This window comes from Halichoerus grypus, chromosome X (assembly GCF_964656455.1).
Source record: "Halichoerus grypus chromosome X, mHalGry1.hap1.1, whole genome shotgun sequence".
In the NCBI taxonomy this organism is placed as follows: Eukaryota; Metazoa; Chordata; class Mammalia; order Carnivora; family Phocidae; genus Halichoerus; species Halichoerus grypus.
In genome coordinates, this window is record NC_135727.1 from 89,097,815 (window position 1) to 89,120,611 (window position 22,797).

At 41.7% G+C, this 22,797-nt stretch overlaps 1 protein-coding gene across 4 annotated transcripts in view; it reads left to right on the forward strand.

Annotated features, from left to right (window-relative positions):
• SHROOM4 (shroom family member 4) overlaps nt 1-22,797 on the forward strand; it is a 227,025-nt gene that overhangs the window by 190,425 nt on the left and 13,803 nt on the right. The window lies entirely within an intron of this gene.

Below are 22,797 nucleotides of genomic sequence, written 5' to 3' on the forward strand. Positions count from 1 at the left end.
AAATCATATTGATTCTTTAACTCAACCTCTAGAAATGAAGGGGGAACAGGGAAGAAGGCCCTTAGCCATGCCTCTGTGTGGGCACCAAGGGAAAGGACTAGATTCTGGGTCTCTTGACCCCCCAAAGAGCCCAGGGTTCTTTCTGGGGGGTCTACATTATCCCCTGTGATTTGGTGAGATAGTCAGGAATAATTTGGGCTTTCTGTTGACTCCAAAGTCTGAGAAACCTATCAGTTTTCTGGTTGGCCATGAAAAAAGGGAAGAACCCAACATTTATGAATAATCTGTCAGTCACTGGGCTGGACCCTTTTTAACTCATAGTCTCATTTATTCTCCACAACAGTTCACTTTTGACCTATTTTATAGACGAGGTCCAGAGAGATTATACAACTTAGCTGAGGTCACACGACCCAGTTTTGTCTGGCCCCAAAGTTTATGCCTTTCCCCTTATAAGTGCATCAAGTAGGATCCCTAAGGAAACCTTTCAAAGGGATCCCTCAGCATCATGTCTTAGAAGTCTGAGGCCTGGGTGGGTGTGCTATGGGACTCTATGGCTGATCAGATTCCCCTCTGCGGACTAACTTGTACCATGTCCTTAGAGAGATCATTTCAGTCTGGTGCGTCTGCTGAGTTTCCCATACTAGACTGAGACCTTTGAGAGAGGAGACCACATTTTGGCTGTAGACTCCTCTGTCCCTAATACAACGCCTGACACAGAGAAGTTGCTCAAGAGGTATTTGTCATTGGCTTACCAACTGAAGAAACACAGCCTCCTCCACCATCAAATGGGTGAAATGACACAAAAATAATAATGTTAACTAACCTTTCTTGAGCATGGTGCTCTATTCTAGGCACCGTTCAAAGCACTTTACAAATATTTACAGCTGACCCTTGAAATGACACAGGTTTGAATCACATGGGGCCACTTATCCATGAATTCTTTTTCAATGAATACAATACAGCACAGTGAATGTATTTTTCGTTATGATTTTCTTAATAACATTTTCTTTTCCCTAGCTCGCTGTATCATAAGAATATAGCATATAATGCATAGAACATACAAAATATGGGCTAACTGACTGTGTTATCAGTAAGGTTTCCAGTCCACAGCAAGCTATTAATAGTTAAGTTTTTGCAGAGTCAAAAGTTACACATGGATTTTCAACTGCTTTGGCAGGGGGGTGGTGAGGGGTGGTACCCCTAACCCCCCATTGTTCAAAGGTCAACTGTATTTATCACCATAACCTTAAGGGGTAGTTATTATTAGACTCTGTTTGACGGAGAGAAGAGACTGAAGGATACACAGATAAATTCATTTGCCTGACGTCCCACAGGTCTGGTAAGTTGACTAGACCCAGGTAGTCTACCTGTAGAGACACTAGACTAACCTACGGCGCCTCTCCAGACTGGTTCTCTTACCAGTCAGGCAGTGAGGGAAGAGGACTTTATTCAAAATCTAGTGTATGTACTGCCTTTTTCGAGGCAAGCAGGGGAATATTAGAGAAAGAGCATCAGGAAGCACAATGCCTGTCCACCCACAGCTTGAGCAAGGAGAACTAACCCACACGAAGTTAAGTAGCAGTAATAATAAATTACCACTTACAAAACAACCTATGTGCTGCCAGCTAAGTTACACATATTTTGTTATGTTTTATATGCCCCAAAACTCTGTCAGGTAGGTATTATTCTAACTAGGGCAGTGGTTTTCAAACTTAAATGTGCTTTGGAAACACCTGGAGGGCTTGTTAAACCACAGACAGGTAGATCCCACCCCTCCCCCTCAACCCCTGCCAGAGAATGTGATTCAGTAGGTTTGGAGTGAAGCTCAAAATCTGCATTCCTAACAAGCTCTGCCAGGTGATGCTGACGCAGCTGGTCCTGGGGTCACACTTTGAGAACCACTGACTCAGATAAAGGAAGTGAGGTTCAGAGAAGTTATGGTAATTTCAGTGAAGGTCTCACAGCTACTAAAGGGACAAACCAGGACTGAAACCCAGCTCTTGCTTGCTTGGGTGAGTGGCCATAAGACGAAAAGTGTCAAATATATGGTTCAAACAAGAAGCATCTGGCACGTGGTACAGGGCCAATACATGATAAATTGTTCTCTATTTAAGTTTGTTGGAGGGTAAGAAAACTGAAGACTGGGACCTACAGGAGGAAAGGCCCAGAGGGGCTAAGCAGAGTATGTTGGAGAAATAAAAGAGTTCTGGCCTTGGAATCAGTCTGCCTGGGTTCAAACCCAGATTCTTATTTTCCCTAGCTGTGTGAGCTTGGCAAGTGGCTGGTCCTCCCTCCCTCCCTCTGTCTCTCACACACGTGCTCTCTCTCTGCCCCATCAGTTTCCTTATTTGTTTTATTTTATTTATTTATTTGACACGGAGAGATAGCGAGAGAGAGAGCATGAGCAGGGGGAGAGGCAGAGGGAGAGGAAGAGGGAGAAGCAGACTCCCCGCTGAGCAGGGAGCCTGATGCGGGACTCCATCCCAGGATCCCGGGACCATGACCTGAGCCGAAGGCAGACGCTTAACCAACTGAGCCACCCAGGTGCCCCAGTTTCCTTATTTGTAAAATGGGGTTAGAGTACCTACCTCCTGTGATTGTTGCTAGGATTAAATGAGCAAATATGCATAAAGCATTTGGAACCAAACCCGGCACAGTAAAGCCTCAGTAAACGGTAGTTGTGACAATAAGGATGAAGAAGGAAGGGGTGGGGGGCAGCAGCTGCAGTAATAGCAGAGAAAAGCGGTGAATAGTGAGGTATCGGACCAGGATAGGTAGACCTCGAAAACTATATAGTATCGCAAATACAGAAGCTATTGAAGGTTATCGATCAAGTAAGTGATGTGATAAATGTGGTACTTGAGGCAACTGGGCTGTATTTGCAGCCTAGCTAGGTTGAAGGAAGAACAGCTTGGGTCAGTGATCCAGGCGTGAACGAGTATGGCCCTGGATTGGGAAAGGGAGGTACAACAGGAACAAAGCAGAAGAGACAGATAAATATGTGTGATATTTTGGGGAGAAAATGTTTATTATGAAAACAATATTACAGGAAATTAAAAACAGAAGAAAAAGCAGCCTTAGTCCTACCACCCTAACACCCTGATTGTTTTCATTTCCCTACCAGGTTTTATCTATAGGTATAGAGATTTTTGTGGCAGAGTTATAATAACTATGTAGATGTGATTTTGTGTGTCCTGCTGCTTTTTTTTTCTCTCCCACTAAGCATTACTTGGTAAACAATTTTTCATGTTGCTGTACAGGCTTCCTCAATAGTTATAAATTTTAATGGCTGCATATTTCACTAGCTTAATGTGCTGTAATTTGCTTAATCATTCCCAAATTGTTGGATAATTAGGTTGTTTCCAATTTCTTGCTATTATAAAGTAATGCTGCAGAAAAATTTTGAGTAGCTATAACCTTTTTCTCATTTTGAACTATCTCATTAAAAACAATTATCCAGAGTTGGGATTACTAGTCGCAACAATATGAACATTCTTATTGTTCTTGATAGATTTCACCAAACTTTTCTCAGGAGGCATTTTACACTGCCATGAGCAATATATAAGGATACCAGTTTCCCCCAAATCTTTCCTTCTGTGGAAAATGCTTCTAATGCAATAGGTGTAAATGGCACCTAGGATAATTTTCATTGGCTTCCTTTGATTATTCTAGTTTGAAATATTTTCATGTGTTTATTTAATATTTGCATCGCTTCTCATGTGAATCACCTGTTCAAATGATTTCCTTACAAGTAAGTGACACCTTCTGAGGGAAAAGTAGAGAGAACTGGTGACTGGAATTTGGGACAGAAAGGAAATAAGTCAAAAATAACTCCGAGCCCCAGGTGACCCAGAGAAAGTTATTGACAGAGCTGGGGCAGGTGAGAAAGGGGAGCTAGCTTGGTGCAGATGACAAATTTGAGTTGGGGCATGCTGAATTTGAGGTTAGTGAGGAAGATAAGTGGATTCTTTGGAGGAGGTTTGTCGATCAGCCAGCCAGGGGGTAGGATGAGGAAGAAGAACCAGCAAAGGAAACTGAAGGAGCAAGCAGCTGGTGTGACAGAAGAGGTAGGCCAATGCACCATGGCAGAGGATAAGGAGAGGACCGCTACTGGCTTTGACAATTTAGAGTCACAAGTGACCTTCAGGAAAGCAAGCGTAGTGAAGTGGTGGGCCTAGAAAGTAGATGGCATGATGGCCCATAAGGGGAATTCCTAGAAAAGAAATGTACAGGGCTCTTTACACATCATAAATTTACCTGTTTTGGTAAATTTACAATGCCGTGCAATTGTAATCACCATAATCCAATTTTAAGACCTATCCATCTCCCTAAAAAGATCCCTTCTGCCCATTTGCAGTCACTCCCCATTCCCACCCTCAGCCTCCTGCAACCACTAATCTACTTTCGGTTCCTGTGGATTTGCCTATTTGGTACATTTCCTACAAGTGGAATGAGACAAGATGAGGGCTTCTGTGTCTGGCTTCTTTCAGTTCGCATGCTTTAGTGGTTCGTTGCGCTGTAGCATGTATCAGTACTTCGTGCCTTTTCTTTGCCAAATAATATTCCCCTGTATGGATATGCCATATTTATTTATCCATTCCTCTATCGGCGGACCTTTGGGTTGTTTTCGCTTTTTAACTATTGTGAATAATGCTGTTATGACCATTCGTGTACAAGTTTCTGCGTGGACATGTTTTCAGTTCTCTTGGGTATATACTTAAGGGGTGGAATTTGGGGGCCATATGGTAATTCTATTAACTTTCTGAGGAACAGCCTGTTTTTCAAAGTGGCTGTACCATTTCACATTCCCACAAGCAATATAGGAAGGTTTCAGTTTCCTTTCATTAATTTAATTTTATTTTTTTAAGATTTACTTATTCATTTGTCAGAGAGAGAGAGAGGTAGAGAGCACAAACAGCAGGAGCAGCAGAGGGAGAGGGAGAAGCAGACTCTTTGCTGAGCAAGGAGCTCGATGTGGGACTCGATCCCAGGACCCTGGGCTCATGACCTGAGCTGAAAGCAGATGCTTAACCAACTGAGCCACCCAGGCGTCCCTCATTTCATTAATTTTAATGCAATGGTTATGTGTTAGTGCCACCGTGTCATAGAAAAATATTTTAAAAGAAGAACTTTAAAAACATAGTTGAACATTTAAAAATGTCTTAAAAGAAGAAATTGGCTGGCAAAAGGAAGGAGAAGTGGCGTGGTAATTAGAGGGAGCAGTAATATTTAATTTAAGTTGATGGTTCTCCAGATGTGGTCCCAGGACCGGCAACCTCGTTATCACCTCTGAACTTGTTAAGGATGCAAATCCTCAAGCCCCACTCAGACCTACTGAATCGGAAACCCGGAATGGGGCTCGCAGTCTGTGTTTTTAACAAGCCCTCCAAGCGATTCTGATGCAAGCTAATTATGAGAACCACTGGTTTAAGTGCAGGTTTGGTCAGGATCTGGGAAACTGGTTTAAATTTAAAAACAGAAGAGAGGTCAATGGAACGAAAAAGAGTATTGGTGCTTAAGATGGATGACAGTTTATGACCTCAGGGAAGATGAAAAGGTCAAGGGCAGAGATGATATTTAAGAGGAGAAATCTTGATGGAGTTTCCGCTCACCTTCCCCTCCAACCCACACACACATTTTTAACACTTCTTATGTCGTTTCTGTCACAATTGGAATGATGGGTGTAGGTGGGAGAATCAAATGTATATTCTTGAGCCACTCTCTTTGCCTGGGAGCCTGCAATGAATTTTAATTCCAGGTAGTTACACTCTTGGTTGTCTCCCTCCACTGTTATTTGGTTTGTGTGCAGAGAATGCAAATGCATTATAATATTAGCAGGAGGGAAAAACAGCGGTGAGTAGATCTGCTGGGAGAAAAAGCTATATACATAAGTGATGTATTTAAAAGCCAAAAGAAAGTATTTTCTAGATTATCTCTTTTGGTTTTCTGTACCTGTGATTGCTTCCTGTGATCCTTTCCATTTCTCCACTTGGCACAGAGCTTTAGAATGTGTAGAGCACTTTTATATACATGGCTACAGTTAATCCTCACAACAACCCTATGCAGTTGAGCCTTATTTTTCCCATTTCACTGATAAGGAAGCCGAGACTCAGGAGAGGCAGTACTATACTGTTATTAACAACAACAACAACAACAACAGAAGGTAGAATAGCTAACATTTATGAAGTGTTTATTATGCGTCAGGCACTGCTGTAAGCATTTCACATGAATCATTTATGATTTATCATGACCCCACGAGATAGTTACCATTTATTGACCCAATTTTACAGATGAGGGAACCTTACAGATAGATGAAAGTCATTTGCCCGAGGTCCGACAGGCATCGGACTCCAGAGCCCTTTGCTTCTGGGATGATAAAGCAAGTACGTGACAAAACTAGACTACGACCCAGGTTTTTCAGTTCTCAGCCTCGGGCTTTCATGCTTCCTTTTATCAAACCACACCATGAGCAGAGTGTGGAATATCCAGTACACATTTCCTATTTGCTGATTGAGTGAAAGAAAATGGATAATTCAGAATTGAATCTCATTGTATTAGGAAGAGTACACTTTTCAGGAAGGCTTTGCCACCTAAGAAGGATGCAGTCTTCCGAGGCATGGAATGATTTGTCAAAAGCGTGACAAAGTGAATTTAAATACTTGGGTATTAATGTAATCCTGGGCTCACAAAACTTATTCCAGGAAAATTATAAAACTCTAATGGGAGAAATAAAGACCTGAATAAATGCATAGCCATACTCTGCTTCAATCTAGGGAGACTAAATATAGCAATGATTACAGTACTCCCTAAGTTAATGTATAGATGTGATGTACTACCGATTAGAGTCATGGTGGGATGCTTTATAGAACTTGTTAAATTCATAGTGAAATTTATCTGGAAGAATAAGTGGGCAAGAATACCAAAGAATACATTTATTTAAAAAGGCAATGATGGAGGCGGGGGAGGGGGGAAGATGGCGGAGGAGTAGGGGACCCTATTTCAACTGGTCCCCGGAATTGAGCTGGATATCTACCAGACCACTCTGAGCACCCACGAAACCAGCCTGAGATGTAAGAAGATCTGGATCTCTACAAACAGAATATCGCAGGCGGTTGGTTTCGAGGTACGAAGCGGAGAGCCGTGATTCCGCGGGCAGATATCGGAGGATAAATGGCAGCGGGAGGGAGCCTGGCCGTGGGGATCCTACACCGCCGGTGAGTGACAGCCTCGCGCGCTGCGGACGGGGCACAGACTTGCAGACCGGTAGCGTCGGGAAAGGACTTTAGGGCAGCCCCCGGGGTGGAAAACTGGACCTGCAGGGTCGCGCGCGCGAACCGCAGCCCCCCGGACAGAAACCGGAGCGACGGTCGCGCGCACGCGAACTGCAGCCTCTGAGACGGAAACCCGGTGCGCTGGGGTCGCGCCGGTAAACTGCAACCCCCGGGGTGGGAACCCCAAGCGGCCGAGTCGCGCGCACGCGAACTGCAGTCCCCGGGACAGAACCCCAAGCAGTGGAGCGCGCGCGCGAACTGGGAGCGGCTGGCGGTTTTAGAAGCACAAAGGGCAGAGACGTGCCCCGACCTGGAGGCAGGACTGGGGGTGCTGCGGAGGGGCGCACAACCCAGGACGCTACAGTTTATAGCAGCACGGACAGAAACGGAGACGGTGTGGCCTGGAGAGCTCACTGAAGAACAGACTGCGGTCTCTCTGCTCTGAGGCAGAGGGTTGGAAACGGTCTCTTCTGCTCTGACTCACGGAAGAGACGCGGAAAGCCGCCAGGGAAAGGCGCCAGAGAACAAAAGCCCCAAAGACTGATTCCCACTGAGCCCATCCCCCGCCACAGGGGCGCAGGGCAACTCCGCCCAAACAGGGTTGCCTGAGTAACAGCGCGGCAGGCCCCTCCCCCAGAAGACAGGCTGGGAAAACAAGAGGCCAGCAACCCTAAGGTCCCAAGAAAACAGGTGCATCTTGCTTGGGTTCTGGTCAATAATTTGGACTCCATACCTTCCCTCAAACACCCATCAACAGAATGACTAGGAGGAGGAGCCCCCAAAACAGAAAAGACTCAGAGATTATGACTTATGCTGCAGATTTACAAATGGATGCAGATATAACCAAGATGTCAGAGATGGAATTCAGGCTAGCAATTGTGAAGACAATGGCTAGAATGGAGAAATCAATTAATGGCAACATAGAGTCTCTAAGGGCAGAAATAAAAGGTGAATTGGCAGAACTTAAAAATGCTATCAGTGAGATCCAATCCAATCTAGATAATCTAACAGCTAGGGTAACTGAGACAGAAGAGAGAATAAGCGATCTGGAAGACAGTATAATAGATAAAAAGGGAAAAGAGGAGGCTAGGGAAAAACAACTCAGAATCCATGAAAATAGAATCAGAGAAATAAGTGACACCATGAGGCGTTCCAATGTCAGAATAATTGGAATCCCAGAGGGAGTGGAGAGAGAGAGAGGGCTAGAAGATGTATTTGAGCAAATTGTAGCTGAGAACTTCCCTAATCTGGGGAATGAAACAAACAAACATTCAAGTCCTAGAGGCAGAGAGGACCCCTCCTAAGATCAAGGAACACAGGCCAACACCCCGGCATGTAATAGTAAAACTTGCAAATCTTAGAACCAAGGAAAGCATCTTAAGGGCAGTTAGGGGGAAGAGATTCCTTACGTACAGAGGGAGGAATATCAGAATAACGTCAGACGTATCCACAGAGACCTGGCAAACCAGAAAGGCCTGGCAAGACATATTCAGGGTACTAAATGAGAAGAATATGCAGCCAAGAATACTTTATCCGGCAAGGCATTTAGAATGGATGGAGAGATGCAGAGCTTCCACGACTGGCAGAAGTTGAAAGAATATGTGAGCACTAAGCCGGCCCTGCAAGAAATATTAAGGGGGGTTCTATAAAAGGAGAAAGACCCCAAGAGTGATCTACAACAGAAATTTACAGGGACAATCTATAAAAACAACGTCTTCACAGGCAACATGATGACAATTAACTCATATCTTTCAATAATCACTCTCAACGTGAATGGCCTAAATGCTCCCATAAAACAGCACAGGGTTGCAGATTGGATAAAAAGACAGGACCCATCCATATGCTGTCTACAAGAGACTCATTTTGAACCTAAAGATACATCCAGACTGAAAGTGAAGGGATGGAGATCTATCTTCCATGCCAGCGGACCTCAAAAGAAAGCTGGGGTAGCAATTCTTATATCAGACAAATTAGATTTTAAACCAAAGTCTGTAATAAGAGACACAGAAGGACACTATATCATTCTTAAAGGGTCTATCCAACAAGAAGACCTAACAATTGTAAATATCTATGCCCCCAACATGGGAGCAGCCATATACATAAGCCAACTGTTAACCAAAATAAAGACTCATATTGATAACAATACGTTAATTATAGGAGACCTCAATACTCCACTCTCAGCAATGGACAGATCATCTAAGCAGAAAATCAACAAGAAAACAAGAGCTTTGAATGATACATTGGACCAGATGGACCTCATAGATATTTACAGAACAACAGAATACTCATTCTTCTCGAGCGCACGTAGAACTTTCTCCAGAATAGACCATATACTGGGTCACAAATCAGGTCTCAACCGATACCAAAAGATTGAGATTATTCCCTGCATATTCTCAGACCACAATGCTCTAAAACTGGAACTCAATCACAAGAAAAAATTTGGCAGAAATTCAAACACTTGGAAGCTAAAGACCACTCTGCTCAAGAATGTTGGGGTCAACCAAGAAATCAAAGAAGAACTTAAACAATTCATGGAAATCAATGAGAACGAAAGCACATCAGTCCAAAACCTATGGGATACTGCAAAGGCGGTCGTAAGGGGGAAATACATAGCCATCCAAGCCTCACTCAAAAAAATAGAAAAATCCCGAATTCACCAACTAACTCTACACCTTAAAGAACTAGAGAAAAAGCAACACACGACGCCTAAGCCACGCATTAGAAGAGAAATAATTAAAATTAGAGCAGAAATCAATGAATTAGAAACCAGAAGCACAGTAGATCAGATCAATGAAACTAGAAGTTGGTTCTTTGAAAGAATTAATAAGATTGATAAACCACTGGCCAGACTTATCCAAAAGAAGAGAGAAAGGACCCAAATTAATAAAATTATGAATGAAAGCGGAGAGATCACGACTAATGCCAAGGAAGTAGAAACAATTATTAGAAATTATTATCAACAACTATATGCCAATAAACTGAGCAATCTGGATGACATGGAGGCCTTCCTGGAAACCTATAAGCTGCCAAGACTGAAACAGGAAGAAATGGACAACCTGAATAGGCCAATAACCAGTAACGAGATTGAAGCAGTGATAAAAACCTCCCAAAAAACAAGAGTCCAGGGCCTGATGGATTCCCTGGGGAATTCTACCAAACATTCAAAGAAGAACTAACACCTATTCTACTGAAGCTGTTTCAAAAAATAGAAACAGAAGGAAAACTTCCAAACTCATTCTCTGAGGCCAGCATTACCTTAATCCCCAAACCAGGCAAAGACACCATCAAAAAGGAGAATTTCAGACCAATATCCCTGATGAATATGGATTCCAAAATCCTCAACAAAATCCTAGTTAATAGGATCCAACAATACATTCAAAGGATCATCCACCACGACCAAGTGGGATTTATCCCCGGGATGCAAGGGTGGTTCAACATTCGCAAGTCGATCAATTTGATAGAACACATTAATAAGAGGGAGAAGAACCATATGGTCCTCTCAATTGATGCAGAAAAAGCATTTGACAAAATACAACATCCTTTCCTGATTAAAACTCTCCAGAGTATAGGGATAGAGGGAACATTCCTCAAGCTCATAAAATCCATCTATGAAAAACCCACAGCGAATATCATCCTCAATGGGGAAAAGCTGAGAGCCTTTCCCTTAAGATCAGGAACACGTCAAGGGTGCCCACTCTCACCACTGTTGTTCAACATAGTACTAGAAGTCCTAGCAACAGCAATCAGACAACAAAAAGAAATAAAAGGTATTCAAACTGGCAAAGAAGAAGTCAAACTCTCTCTTTTCACAGATGACATGATACTTTATGTGGAAAACCCAAAAGACTCCACCCCCAAATTACTAGAACTAATCCAGCAATTCAGTAATGTGGCAGGATACAAAATCAATGCACAGAAATCAGTTGCTTTCTTATACACTAACAATGCAACTGTAGAAAGAGAAATTAAAGAAACGATTCCATTTACAATAGCACCAAAAAGCATAAGATACCTCGGAATAAACCTAACCAAAGAGGTAAAGGATCTATACTCTAGGAACTACAGAACATTCATGAAAGAAATTGAAGAAGACACCAAAAGATGGAAAAATATTCCATGCTCATGGATCGGAAGAATAAACATTGTTAAAATGTCTATGCTACCCAGAGCAATCTATACCTTCAATGCCATCCTGATCAAAATTCCAATGACATTTTTCAAAGTGCTGCAACAAACAATCCTAAAATTTGTACGGAATCAGAAAAGACCCCGAATCGCCAAGGAGATGTTGAAAAAGAAAAACAAAGCTGGGGGCATCACGTTGCCTGATTTCAAGCTATATTACAAAGCTGTGATCACCAAGACAGCATGGTACTGGCACAAAAACAGACATACAGACCAATGGAACAGAATAGAGAACCCAGATATGGACCCTCAACTCTATGGTCAAATAATCTTTGACAAAGCAGGAAAAAACATGCAATGGAAAAAAGACAGTCTCTTCAATAAATGGTGCTGGGAAAACTGGACAGCCACATGCAGAAGAATGAAACTCGACCATTCTCTAACACCATTCACAAAGATAAACTCAAAGTGGATGAAAGACCTCAATGTGAGACAGGAATCCATCCAAATCCTAGAGGAGAACATAGGCAGTAACCTCTTTGACATTGGCCACAGCAACTTCTTTCAAGATACATCTCCAAAAGCTAGTGAAACAAAAGCAAAAATGAACTTTGGGGACTTCATCAAGATAAAAAGCTTCTGCACAGCAAAGGAAACAGTCAACAAAACAAAGAGGCAACCCACAGAATGGGAGAAGATATTTGCAAATGACACTACAGATAAAGGGCTGGTATCCAAAATCTATAAAGAACTTCTCAAACTCAACACCCAAAAAACAAATAATCAAGTCAAAAAGTGGGCAGAAGAGATGAACAGACACTTCTCTGAAGAAGACATACAAATGGCTAACAGACACATGAAAAAATGTTCATCATCATTAGCCATCAGGGAAATCCAAATCAAAACCACACTGAGATACCACCTTACACCAGTTAGAATGGCCAAAATGGACAGGGAAAGAAACAACAAATGTTGGAGAGGTTGTGGAGAAAGGGGAACCCTCTTACACTGTTGATGGGAATGCAAGTTGGTACAGCCACTTTGGAAAACAGTGTGGAGGTGCCTCAAAAATTTAAAAATAGAGCTACCCTATGACCCAGGAATTGCACTCCTGGGTATTTACCCCAAAGACACAGATGTAGTGAAAAGAAGGGCCATAGGCACCCCAACGTTCATAGCAGCAATGTCCGCAATAGCTAAACTGTGGAAAGAGCCGAGATGCCCTTCAACAGATGAATGGATAAAGACGATGTGGTCCATATATACAATGGAATATTACTCAGCCATCAGAGAGGATGAATACCCAACTTTTACATCAACATGGATGGGACTGGAGGAGATTATGCTAAGTGAAATAAGTCAAGCAGAGAAAGTCAATTATCATATGGAATAACACGGAGGACATTAGGAGAAGGAAGGGAAAAATGGGGGGGGGGAATTGGAGGGAGAGATGAACCATGAGAGACTATGGACCTGAGAAACAAACAGGGTTTTAAAGGGGAGGGGGGAGGGGGGATTGGTTAGCCCGGTGTTGGGTATTAAGGAGGGCACGTACTGCATGGAGCACTGGGTGTTATACGAAAATAATGGATCGTGGATCACTACATCAAAAACTAATGATGTATTGTATGGTGACTAACACAACATAATAAAATTAAAAACTACAAAAAAATAAAAAATAAAATAAAATAAAATAAAATAAAAAGGCAATGATGGTAGACTTACCCTATCAGATTTTAAAGCCTGTCATAAGATGACAATTATCAAAACCATATGATAGGGGGTCAAAAAAGGGCAAACAGCGAATTTAAAAAAAAGAGAGAGAGAGATTCTAGGAACAGATACGAGCTATTCTAAGAATAAAGAGCACATGGGAAGCACCCCTGAACTGGGGAAAGAAATCACTCTTTCTTTAATAAATGTTAGAATTTTAGGTATCAATACAGAGAATAATTAACTTAGATCCATAGCACCTAGAATACTCCATAGCAAATTCCAGAAAGCAGACAGTGGAATAGCATATTTTTTTCAAGTATGGATAGAAGATAAATTTGTGTCTGTTAAATGGAGGGTATCATCAGAGACAAGATGGATGATTTTAAATATATAAAAGTTGGGGGAAAAACCTTTGTACAACAAAATATAATAAAAAGCTAAACAACAGAATGAGGCAAATGTCTGGGGTCAGCACCACTGATAACAGTTGACTGTCCAAAAAATATAAAGAATGGATATAGATTTAGAAGGTCGGCTTTCAGATTCGGCTTCATAAAAGGGCAAGGAAACTGAGCAGGCAATTTACACGTGAGAAACTCAAGGCGGTAAAATCACTGCATGGAAAAGTACAGGCTCACTAGCAATTTAAGAAATGCAAACAAAAACAACTCCCACGTATCACGACCTGCTTATTAAACTATCAACAATTAATGGAAATGATCAACAGAAATTATAAAACCCTATCTTGACAGGGCTGTGAGGAAACCGTTTCTGGGAGCAGTATAAAATTGGTTCCGTTTTCCTAGAGGAAAATCTAGAAATATGCGACAAGAGTTATAAAACTGTTTGTTCATACCCTTTGACCCAGCAGACCCCCAAGGAAATAACCTAAAAAGGAAAAAAAATGATTTGTTTAAAGATGTTCTTAATAGTGCTATTTATAATCATGGAAAAGATTTACCGATTGAATAGATAGATCATTATGATGGAAACAGAACATAGCTATTAACAATGACAGGTACACAAATATTGGATCTTGCACAGAAATGAGTATTTGTAATAATATTAACCCCAAAAAGGCTAAATCCTAAATCACATGTTGAATCTGATAGTAGCCATACACAAAGAAAATTCAGAAAGGCTGCTAGTAAGCTGTAAATAGTTGGAGTTGAATACACACGGTGTTTGGGGGGTATGTGTCAAGTTGCTGGAATGTATAATAAAAAAAGAAAATCTAAAGAAGGGGATTGATTGGTTTGATTTGGGCCCAGGAAGTTAAAGATCGAGGGCTTTGGAAAAATCCACATACTAATGACAGACAGTGTTACTTACAGGACATGCTTGACCTCACTATTAACTAGAATTTGTTTGCTAGAATTCTCAATCAACCAGCACATCTGCATATTTAAGTCTGCGAGAACTTTGACATTCCTGAGGGTGTACGTCACCAGACCTCTGCAAATTTCCAAATCTGACACTGCAACGTAGCACCTCCCCACCCCCACCAATAAACACTGTATTTTCTAGCTCAGAAGCATCACTTTCTTAAGATGGTTCTATCACTTCAATCACCAGCACTAGCTTCGGTGCCATTATTCATAAAGAAGCACATTTTCTCTCTGCCATGGTGACTGCATCTGTGTACCTTGTCAGCAAATAGAGACCCATCAAGCCATGTTGAGATGGCAGTGCCAAGCGGTTGACGAGGCTCCCTCTTTTGCTGGGCGCCTTGTCCTCTCAACCGGTATTGTGATGCCTTGGAAGTCAAATTCATACCCTTTGCAAAATGACCAGTTACTACATTTCGTGGATCTTTAGGGTTAACTCTCAAAGGGTTAAAATCTTAAACGTTAAATACATGCGGCCCAGAGAACTACTCTACAGTAATCGTTCTCATTAATAATTGAGCAACAAGAATGCCTTTTAAACCATCTGAGACTGAATCATGTTCTTTATAACTGGTATTAAGTCTTTCCCACTGTATTCTAGGTCTTTAAAAGTCAGTACATTAAGATCTGGTATACGTGAGGACTCAAGAGTCCTGACCCGTCCATAGTTTAACCATGCTGGGGCACAAAATTTCCTTGAATAACATCAGGACTCCCAGAACTTTTTGGACTTCCAGTATTCCCATTATTTTATTTTGTAAATCTTCATCCCAGTTGTCACATGGATGGATGTATATAGTTAATTAAATGAATTTTGTTTTGAGAAGTTGTTTTTTTTTTTAATGGCTTTATACCTCTTAAGATATCCCGATGAGTTGGGAACCTGGTAAGTAATGACCGATTAGAACAGTAGATCCCAAAGTGGGATCCCAGACCAGCAGTACCATCATCATCCGGGAAATTGTTAGAAATAAAAATTCTCCACCCTGCCCCAGACCTACTAAATCAAAAATCCTGGGGATAGGACCCAGCAACCTGTGGTTTAATAAGCCCTCCAGGTGGTTCTGATGCATGCCCGGGTTTCATTATCTCTGGATAGCAGCGAATAGATCCTTAATAACCTTGGCCAGCCCAATCCTCAGCTGAATTATTCTTGTGTCAGACCCTCCAGGTCCCCCGACAATGTGTTTTTTACTCCTAAAATGTCTTCTATTAAATCTCTCAAGAAGGTTATCTGAACGCTGAAGAGGCAGCATGTTGCATGGGCAAAAGTGTGGGCGTTGGAGTCAGATGGACCTTAGCTGGAACTTCCGGCCACTATTCCCTTTGTGTTCACCAGTTGTTTAACCACCCTGAGCCTCATTTCTAACATGGCCAAGAGAATACCCACGCCAGAAGATTGTCTCAAGAGTTAAATGAAAGCAGGTCTATCAACTGTCCAGCCCTGTGCCTGACGCATGACAGACTCTCAGTAAACCTAAGACCGATCATTATCATCCCTTACCGCCATGTCCATGACACTATGTAAAATCCAGAGGAGTTATGGGAAGACCTTCTTGGAAATTCCAAGTTGGGACCATTGGAGAGGGGGAGCTAGGCTTTACCCAGGACAGACCCAATAAAGCAAGGACTTCTCTAATCTCTTCAAGGGACACTTGGCACCAGCCTCCCAGGGGATGTGGAAGGTTCAGGGCGAGTCTTGCCACTTGCATTTGTCATTGCCAGACTAATTGTTCCTTACTTGAAGTTCTATGGACCCAGAGGCAGAAAAGGGTGGCAACAACAATCCCTCTGGGCCCTTCTCCCCTCCCAGCGTAAGCCTCCTTGTGTCTCACTTCCTGGATCTTGCAAATATTTCCTTCAGCATTAACCTGGGAGTGGCTGTTTTCTTGGAGCAGTCTTATCTTTTGGCTGCCGAGGAAAGGGAAAGGGGAGAGGGGCTGGACCTGTGCACCCTTACTGCTGAGATCCTAGAATACCAAGCTATTGTGGTGAGTTTAAAAGTAAAATTTCCAAACAAGAAAACTTCAGAAGTGCGGAGGAAGAGGCAGGAGGAGATTTTTTTTCAGTCTCTGCAAATATTCGTTTTCATTTTCAATCACTATTAGTCCAAAAAAAAAGATTTTAACAAAAGAGGAAAATCTATTCATCAGAAGAAAAGGTAACCTGTGCCAAAAGGAAAAGAGAAGAACAGCCCAGGACTTGGCAGGCAATTTGCTTTTGTTTTTGAGATGTAGTCTCCTTGCTGGTGTCAACAAAGCCTTTTCTTACACTAGCTTTCGTGCTTCCATGCAAAGAGCTAATATCTGCCTGGACACCTGGGGACAACTGCAGCGCGAGTACCTTTTGCCTCACCCTAGGAGACCTTGCTCCAGTGGGATGCCTGGCCCTTGGAGTCAGATAAGGCAAGTTCCAGTCTGGACACGACTGCTTCTTACAAGTGGGAAAATGATTTACCACACACACCCCTTTTTAAAAGATGTTATTTATTTATTCGAGAGAGAGAGAGAGTACGAGTGGTGGGAAGGGGCAGAGGGAGAGAGAGCAGGCTTCCCACAGAGCACGGAGCCCGACTTGGGGCTCGATTCCCGGGACTCCAGAATCATGACCTGAGCCAAAGGCAGACACTTCACCGACTGAGCCACCCAGGCGCCCCTGAATTACCCTTTTTAAGCCTCGGGATTCTTAGCTGCCAACTGGCAATGATGGGTTGGTGTGAAGATTAATAGAAATACATACACGAAAGTGCAAAAAGCAGTGCCTAACACACACTAGGAAGTAAGAAACCATAGCTCGTTTCCCTTAATGAAACTCCTTATCCTTCACTCCACTCCACTTGGTCCCAAAGCGGAGTTGTAGATTTCTGTGCATATAGACGGCTTGAGCCCTTGGAAGATAGGACCGCTAGAGAGGCCAGTAACCTTCGTTTGAGCCTGACACACTTCAATGGAAGCCTTCCATTCCCCAGTTTGTTTCAGCTGTAGTGCCCGGAAGGAAGGGGCTATGTCAGTTTTGCTCCCCTTTGATCTGGTCACCTTGCACAATAGAATATTCAATGGCCGCATGGAAGGACTTGTACACACATTGATCCAGCTGATCCCATTGAAGTTTCTCCTTTCCCTTTTCGGAGTCATGCCCACTTCTGCTCCCCTGATGTAAGTGACTCTGTAAGGCTCAGGCTGGCCCCTGCACAGGCCATGTAGGTGGGGAGGGGGTAGTACTTCTACAATTAGGATGGATGGGGCGCCTGGGCGGCTCAGTCGGTTAAGCGTCTGCCTTCGGCTCAGGTCATGATCCCAGGGTCCTGGGATCGAGTCCCACATTGGGCTCTTTGCTCAGCAGGGAGCCTGCTTCTCTCTCTCCCTCTGCCTGCCGGTCCCCCTGCTTGTGCTCTTTCTCTGTCAAATAAATAAATAAAATCTTTAAAAAAAGAGACTGTTTCTTTAAAAATAATAAAAAAATAAAATTAAGATTGATGCAGAGAATAGCAATTTCCAGGTTGCCTTTTCAGAGCCCAGTGCCCCCAGGTAAGGTCACAGTGCCATGAATTAGGGCACCAAATATCTAGAAGGGCATGTTTGTTTCTTCCAACTGATTCTAGAGTTGGCTACCTAGAGGTAAATTCTGTAAGGCTGACATAAGTGATTAGTACCGGAACAAGACAACTTAGAATATCGAATCCTTTTGATTTTCGCACTGCTCTTAAACCTAAACCTGCCTCTTATTATTTGTCCCTTTTTAGTAGATGAGAAGAGTGAGTAAATGAGCCCAAAGTTAAAATCCTTGGTTAGCTCGGGCCTCCTAGCTAGGCAGACATGTGGCTGAGCTGAGACCCGAGATCTCCTGGTTTCGTGGCTCTTGAGCAGAGCTGAATATTAACCAGGGGACAGTGCAGTCCAACTCCTTTGGTGAGAACAAGGAACAAGGCCGAAGCATACAGCAGTGAAGGTTGTGCACTGCACAACTGGCACAGCCATATGCAGTGGCCCTGAGGAAGGGACTCCTTTCTAACAATAAACATAGTTCTATCATTATTAATCACCTCTCCACATACCCAGCATCATTGCTAGGTCCTTTTTATATAGTTAATCCTCACAGCAGCATTGTAAGATAAATATTTTACTGAAACTGAGATAAATTAAATACTGTGTGCAAGGTCATGCAGCTTTTGAGTTATGGAGCCCGATTTTACATTTTTACTGGAATGCAGACCCAAGTCTTTATGACACTGTGTTCTTTCCACTCTACTCTCTTGCCTTGCCTTTCCTGTGCTCTGGGGAGGGAAGAGGAAAGAATGGTAAATTTGAGTACTCTCATGCGGCAGGACTCTTGTCACCCCAGCTGCGGGACATCGGCCCAGCTGGGGCCTTTGGAGACCTTGCTGCCACCACCTGCATTTCCTAAGATCGAGACTGGAGATGAGGTGGAGGAGGGGGAGAGAGGCAGGGAAAGAAGGTGGGAAGGTGTGTGGTGCGGGGTGGAAGATAGGCTGTATAGATGGGAAACCAACCTAACTGGAACAAAGAACCCTGCCCTCCAAACTCCACCCCAAACTGCAGCCCTCCCATCATTTTCACCCTGGACCCCTGTTTCATAGTATGATCCCGGAACCACTTGTATTAGAATCTCTTGGGGGGGGGGGGCAGTTGTTAAAAATGCGGATTCCCTGGCGTCACCACAGAGGTACTAAATCCCAATTTCTGGGGGGTAGGGCTCACCAATTTGCATTTTCAACAACCGCTCCGGGTAATTTCGCTCAGGAGACACTTTGATTAGGAACAACCATCCCAGACCAGTGTCTTCCAACTCTTTTGGATCATGCACCCTCTTCAGAAAGAATTTTTTGCACATGCACTTTCAATATATGTTGGTAATTTATTAATAAATTCCTTATATGTACTAATGTCCTAATGTTTACGTTTTTAAATGCAAAAAATGGTGAGACTTTTGCATTAGTATTCTTAGATGAGCCTGGTTTCTAGTTTGCCTTTATGCATGTTCTAGTTGTTGGGTTTTCGTATTGACATCATGCAGGACTCTTTTCTTCTCCCTCAATAGATTCCAGAGTCTAGGAAGTGTAAATAGTATTGAGGTTGTCTGTTCCTTTACGGCTGGTAGAATTAATACAAGACCACATGAGTGTGCTATCTTTTTTTGTCAAATTTATCAACATTGTTTCCTATGGTAACAGGTGCGCTTAGATATTTCCATTCTTCTGCAATCAGTTTTGGTAATTTTTGTTTTCCTAGAAAACCATCCTAAGCTTTCTAATTTGTTTTCATAGAGTAGAGCAAAGTATTCTCTTACTCTTTTCATTTACTCTGCAACTGTGGTTATTTCTCCATTTCTTATTTTGTGCATTTGGGGTTTTTAATTAGATTAGCAAGTGGTTTATCTTTTTTATTGTTTTATATTTTCTTTTGAAGAAGTAGCTTTTGGCTTTAATTATTAATTCTACCATTTGTTTTCCAATGTATTAATTTCTGCCATTAGTTTTCTTTCTGCTTTGCTTAGCTCTATTTTTGTGGCTCTTTTGACTTCTTTTGTTCAGTGCTTAATTCACTGATTTTAATTTGTTCTTACATATTAACGTAAGCATTGAAGGCTTTGGTTTTTCCTTTGACCACTGCTTTAGTCAGTCAAATTCTCTAGCTTCTGATATTTCATTGTTGTTATTTTCTAGGTATTCTACAATTTCAGATCAGATTTCTTTGACTAGAGTGGGGAATATTTTTTTCCCTTTTATTTTCTACGTACTAGAAGTTTTTGTCTTTCATTTTTGTTACTAATTTCTAGTGTTTTTATGTTGTGATTAGGTACCATAGTCTGTACTTCTTTCATTTTTTGACTTAATATAGAGTCAATTTAAAAAAGGTTCAATGGACCCTTGAAAATAGAGAAATTTAAATATTCCCATTATCTTAGTTTTGACTGTCACATCTGTCATCAGCTGATACAGCCTCATATTTCATTGCTCCCTTTTTCTACCTTTGCATTTCCTATGTCTTTTGCTTTATGAATTTTGATGCTATGTTATTTGACACGTAAAGATTTAGGGTAGTTAGATCTTAATCATGTGTTCTAACCACTAATTTATAGCGCCCTTCTTTGCCTTGTTTGTTAATTTTTGCCTTTAATTCTACTTTGTTACGATACAAATATCATGGCTGTTGGTTTTTTTTTTTCATTTTTGGCATGAATCATTTATTTTATAATTTTCTCGCAGTATACTTGATACACAAAGTTACATTTGCTTCAGGTATACAACATAGTGATTTGAGAAGTCTATACATTATGCTGTGCTCACAAATGTAACCGGAGGCCTGTATCTCCCACTCCTCTTCACCCATTTTGCCCATCCCCTCTCCCCCGACCCATACCCTTCTGGCTACCATCAGATTGTTTTCTGTATTTATGGGTCTGTTTCTGCTTTTTGTTTATTTGTTCATTTTGTTTTTTAGATTCCACATATGAGTGAGATCATATGGTATTTGTCTTTCTCTATCTATCTGACTTACTTCACTTAGCATAATACCCTCTAGGTCCATCCGTATTGTTGCAAATGGCAAGATCTCATCCTTTTTTATGTCTGAGTAATATTCCTCTGCGTGTGTGTGTGTGTGTGTGTGTGTGTACCATCTTTTATCCATTCATCTTCTTTATCCATTCATCTGTTGATAACACTGGGGTTGCTTCCATATCTTGGCTATTGTAAATAATGCAGTGAACATAGGGGTGCATATATCTTTTCAAATTAGTGTCTTCATTTTCTTTGGGTAAATACCCAGTGGAATTACTGGATCATATGATATTTCTATTCATTAATCCATTTATTAAAATTTATTAAATGCCTACTGTGTGCCAGGCTCTAGGTACTAGATAAATGAGACACATAAGATCCCTACCCTCAAGAAGCCTACATTTTAGTTAGAGAGTGGAGCATAAATTAAACAAGTGAAAGTAGATATGTGATATAATACTAAGTGGAGATGTGTGTTCTGAGAAAGAACAAAATAGAAAGAGGATAGTGAAGGATAAGTCATCTCTATTTGAGATAAGGTGGTCAGGAAAATCCTCTGCCTGATAGCATTTGTCAACCTTTTACTCTCCACTCACCACCTTGTTTGTTTCCTGCTGGAGGAAATGCCAGGTGGAACACTTTGCACACAAGGAGGAACTTATAATCTTAAGGAACTATAGGTGGGCAAAGGCCCAAATGAGAAGGGAGTGTGGACGTGTGGAGGTGAATTTCTGATCCATGCGAGTGATGAGCTAGCCATGACGGGGACTGGAGATGAGCTGACTGAAGGAGATTTGGTTCTTCATTCTATCTGAGCTTGGCTACCATTATGTGTATGATTATTTTTTAAAGAAATATTCTCAGTCTTCAGTATGACTATTGAATGGGTATTCTGTCTGATGATTTAATTGAACTGCTGGAATTTCCTGTCACTAGGCAATACTTAGCATGATGCTGATTGCTCACAGGCTACAGCAGGAAACCAGGTCTTCTGGTTTAGAGGGTTTAACTCTTTATACTCTGAGATTAAAGAGCCATCCCTTGACTTTGGTCACTCTTTATTATACAGAAGTTTGACTTTTTATGCATATTTTTATACATATTTAAATCAACCTGGACTTCTTTCTTTGGATATTTTTTCTATTGCTTATAAGATGAGACTCTCATTTTGCCTCACAAGTGACAGTCTTTTTAATCTTCTGATAGTTTTTTCTTTTAAACATAGAATATATATACCTGTATACGCATATAACATACATTAAAATACACACACACATACCCTTAACTCTTGAATCTGGAATTTATTTTGGTACATAATAGAGAGTGCAGCTCCAAATATCACTGCTCTGCAGTTATCTCAAAAAAATTTTTTTAAAAATCATTCTTTATCTCCTTGTTATGGAAGGTGAATTATATACGATGTTTTTATAGATAGCTCAATGTGTTTCTGGAGTTTTCATTCTGTTCTACTAATCAGTAACACACTGTTTTCATTATAATTGCTTTATAATATGCCTAATCCCTCACCCCCATTTCTTCTGTAGCAAAATACTTTTTAATATTGTATCTTACGGGCGCCTGGGTGGCTCAGTTGGTTAAGCGACTGCCTTCGGCTCAGGTCATGATCCGGGTGGGAGTCCCAGGATCGAGTCCCACATCAGGCTCCCTGCTCAGCAGGGAGTCTGCTTTTCCCTCGGACCCTCTCATGCTCTCTCTCTCTCTCTCTTTCTCTCTCTCAAATAAATAAAATCTTTAAAAAAATATATTGTATCTTACT